The sequence below is a fragment of the Echinops telfairi genome, unplaced genomic scaffold, assembly GCF_000313985.2.
Source record: "Echinops telfairi isolate 266 unplaced genomic scaffold, ASM31398v2 ScPeMD7_7469;HRSCAF=8507_1, whole genome shotgun sequence".
In the NCBI taxonomy this organism is placed as follows: domain Eukaryota; kingdom Metazoa; phylum Chordata; class Mammalia; order Afrosoricida; family Tenrecidae; genus Echinops; species Echinops telfairi.
Window position 1 is genome coordinate 123,337,991 of NW_022111373.1, and position 4,850 is coordinate 123,342,840.

Below are 4,850 nucleotides of genomic sequence, written 5' to 3' on the forward strand. Positions count from 1 at the left end.
TCAGCCTTTTCTGACTTCCACTTTGGTCTTTTCTTTCTTTCCTGTCTTTTTATGCCTTTTTGCTTTCTTCATGAATGTAGTCTGTATCCTCCCACAGCTCATCAGGTCTTCTGTCATTAGTGCTGAATATGTCAAATCTGTTCTTGAGACGTCTGGAAGTTCCGGTGGGATAGACTCAAAGTTGACTCTTGTGAAGTAGTTTTAATTTTCTTCTGCTGAGTACTGACTTACAAATGAGGAATTGCTGGTCTGTTCCACAGTGGGCCTTTTGTCCTGTTTTAGCTGCTGATATTGAGCTTCTCCATCATGTCTTCCACCACAGGTAGTCAGTTTGATTTCTGTGCATTTTGTCTGGTGAAATTCATGTGTCGAGTCACCTTTTGTGTTGCTGAATAACAGGTATTTGCTATAAACATGTCGTTGGTTTTGCAAAATTCAATCAATCTCCTATATTCTATAGGATATTTCCTTATTCTATATTATATTCAATCCCCAGTTTCATTTCTATCAACAAATCTATATTTTCCAACTAACATCACTTTCTTCTGTGTTCCGGCTTTTGCATTTCAATTACCAATTATCAGTGCATCTTAATTCCATGTTTGAGCAATACTCCACTGAAATTATTGTTATAATTCTCCAATTTCTTCATCGCTAGCTATTATAGTTGGTGCATAAACTTGAATATTTGTATTGATTGAATATTCTTGAAGGTGTATAGATATAACCTGGTTATGGATAGTGTAGTACTTCATGATGGATTTAGCAAGATCCTTTCTGAGAATGAATGCCACCCCATTCCTCTTGATTGTGTTATTCCAGGCATAGTAAACCATATGGTTTTCAGATTCAAAATAGCTAATACCAGTTCATTTCAGTTAAATAAAGCCTAGGATATCAATTTTCATGTAGAAAATTTCATTTTTTGATCACTTCCAATTTTCTTAATTCATCCTTTGCTCATTCTAAATTATAAACAATAGAAGAGTTTTTGCAGCAGTTTCTTTTTACCTTGGGTTGTTTACATAGGCAATGAAACACAACTAAACATCTTTTTGATATACTTTTCTTTAAGCCAAGATTCATCTGACATCAGCAATGATGGTCTTTGTTTCACATCCTCTTCTGAATCCTGCCTACACTTCTGGAAATTATCTGTCGATATGTTGCTCTAACCGTTGTTGAATGATCTTAAGCAAAACATGATAAAGGAGATAAAACTGAAATTGTCAAGAATTGTATCTTGCTTGAATCCAGTCAATGCTCATCGAAGCAGTAATCAAGAGATGAAAAGATGAGTTCCTTAAGGTAGATTTGCAGCACATTCGAGTAATGAAAAGCAAGGATGTTACTTTGAGGATGAAAGCTACACCTGCCTGAAGCCATGGTATTTTCAATTGCATCCTGTGTGTGTGAAATTGGCCATTGAATAAGGAACACCAAATAAGATTGATATATTTTAATCGTGGTGCTGGAGAAGAATATTGAAAGTACTGTTTACTGCTCAAAGGACAAAGTGATCTATCTTGGAAGATGTATGGTAAGAGTGCTTCTTATAAGTAAGAAAAGGGGGATTTCCTCTTACATATTTTGGACATATTACATATGTTGTTAGGAGAAAACAGTCCTGGAGAAAGACATCATGCTCTGTAAAGTAGTGGAGCAGTGAAAGAGAGGAAATCCCTCAAGAAGATAGATTGACACAATGTGTGCAACAATGGGCTCAAGCATTGAAACAATTGTGAGGATGGGGCAGGACTGGGCAATGTTTAGTTCTGTTGTTCATAGGGTTGTTATGTGCTGGAACAGACTTAATTGCACCTAATAATACCAACAACAGCATTGTTAAATAGGATTGAAAATATCACAAATTCCAAAAAGAACAAACAAATTTATATTTGAAGAATTTCCGCCAGAGTGCTCCTAAGAATCAAGGCTGGAGAGAGTTTGTCTCACATACTTTGGACTTGTTAACAGGAGAGCCCAGAACATCATGCTTGATAAAGTGGAAAGGCAGAGAAAAAAGAGAGAGTCCCTTAATGAGATGGAGTTACACAGCGGTGCAACGTGGGATTAAGGAAAGGAACACTTTTAAGGATGGTGAATGTTTTAAGGACCATTCTATGTTTTCGTTGTCACATCGAGTTGCTATGAGTTGGAGCTGACTTGACTGCACCGAACAGCATCACCACTGCTGCCTATGGGGCAAGATAATTTTATTCCTTTTATGTTCTCCTTTCATATACAAACTTGAGTCAAGCTATGAAAATTCCTCCAGATGAATTTTAAAATGAGGACAATACGAAATCTTGAAAAAGCATTTTCACCTCATCTTGATGACATCTCAAAATTACAAAACTATCTTTAACATTTTCTGAGCATTAAAAATAAAAATTGTTGTAACATTTATATGTTACTGTGCTTTTATGTCTATAATAGTTTAGTGGAATAAAATATTTCAAGGAAAATGTCAACAATTTGGTCACACTTGTCATTCCAATTTATCAACAATAAGACACATGTCTACTGAAATGAATCACACATAATTTTTGTTTACTTCTCCTTTTATTAGAAACATCTACACTATTCAGAAGAAAATTAAAATGTATAATGTTTATTCAATGTAATCTCTTTGTACAGACATCTGAATACATAGGGTCATAATATAGAATTGGTACATGGCAACTAGCAATAGATACATTGATACCTCACATAATCTGAGCTCTTTTATTTTATTTCATTTAATCTTTGAAATAAGATATTAATTAACTTAGCTTTATACTTCATATAAATGTATCTGATCTATGTATATGTTATTCATATATAAAAGCAAAATATTAATAGGTTTTTACTTTAGTTTCATTATTAAAATTCTTTTAGCAAGAAATAACAATGGGAAATAAACAATATTTTATTTCATCAATTTTTGTCTTAATTATAAGTGGTATATCATTAAGTTTTCACCTTGCACCCAGTCAGGCAGGCCCAATATTTACAAATATGCCTACCTTTTCAAAATTTGAAAACACTATTGACAATAATCTACTTTAAAATTCATTTTTATTTTTGCCTACTAAAGGTGGAATATTGAGTCGAACACTGAAAAATTATTTGCCTTCTTAAGAATGTATGTTGTTTTCATTAAACATAAAACTCAAAACGAACTCATTGCCAATGAGTTAATTCCAACTCATTGTGACTGGAAAGCACAGGGTAGAGTTAATTACTCCTGGGCATTGCCAAGACTGTTACCCATTATAGGAACACAAAGTCCTGTCTTTCCCTCTAGAATAAGCTGGAGGTTTCAAACTGACCTTGTAGTTAACAGCCAAATGTGTATCCACAAGGCTACACCACCAGGCTCAAAATTATTCAAAAAATTTATGAAATTTTGATAAATTTTTGTGTGTCAAAATGAATCACATCTGATATCTAAAGGTATATCAACAACGATGTGAGGAGTGAGGAGGAAGTGTATTTTAGATAGAATAGCAAGTGCAATGCTTCTGATGGGTGACACAAAATTCATATACAGAAAATAAAAGTTGAAACCTACAAAGTCAGAAGAACGAGTCTTCTCCAATATTCTTTATGTTTTACATATTGTTTGTGTGGAAATTTTTCAGAATATAAAATTTGATTCATATAATCGAATAATTTACATAATTAGCTGCATTAAACTACAAAGAACATCCCTATAAATAGATTTATTAAACTCAAGAGAGTATTTAGACAATAAATCACAATTATAGAACAAGAAAAGTCAAATTTCATTGCTCTGTCACACAGAACACTCCCTACTGCTATATCTAAATTTATAATTCTTTGCAATGGTCATACAGAACTCAGAGACAATATTACAGATCAGAGTGTTTATTAAGGAAATTAACAGGTTACAATGTGGTAGAGAAATGCTCATGATACAGTTGTTTCATCAGGACATATTACAGAGTTCTTTCAGGGTGCTAATAAATGTCCAAAAGGGATGCTTCTTCCCTATAAACCTTAACGCATAGGCATTCAGCTCAAGCTCCATCGGTCAGTGAACCCAACTCCCTGAATTAAGTGCCTAGGGGCACCACACACCAGTAAACCTCAAATGAAAGGCATTCAACTCCACCTCTGTAGGTCAGTAAACCAGCTTCCCCAAGTAAGTACCCAGAGGCACACAAGTCCAAATCCTGCCGCAAAGCACTTAGCTTTACTTGGTCTGTAGGTTTGGAAGTTCACCACTCGGTCCCATGCTCTGGCTCCTAGTACTGCTCTGCTCCTCACATGGCAGAACTGCCCCATAGTCAAGGAGGTTCAGTGCTTAGTGATATGGTGATGCAGAATAAGCACTCCTCTCCTGGCTCTTCCTGGATGTCAGAGCTTCCCTACCTGTGATGACTAATTGTATATGCAGCATAATGACAATCACAGTGAATGCAATCAGCATCTACCATCAGTTTAGTACCCAGACCCAACAGGAAAAGGTTGTCTGGTGAGATTTGCAGTACATAATGTGAAGAGCCGTATCTGACCTTCTTTGACATCCCTATTGATGAGGCAAGAATCAGACATGCCTACATTACCCATTATTCTTTACCTATTCTGACATTAACCATTCCTCCCATGTTATTCTACTTCTATGCAAGGTTCTATAATTCATTGCAATGGCCACAAAGAATTCATAGACAATAATCAAAATTAAGATTATTTTATTAGGGAAGTTCATAGGTTACTACAATTCAACATCAGTAAAAAGTAAGTATACAGTTACTGGTCCACAGCAAGATCACTCCTCAGACAACAGCCAACTCTCTATCAGTTCTTTTGTCTCTCAGCCACATGGCCCCTTGGTCTTTACA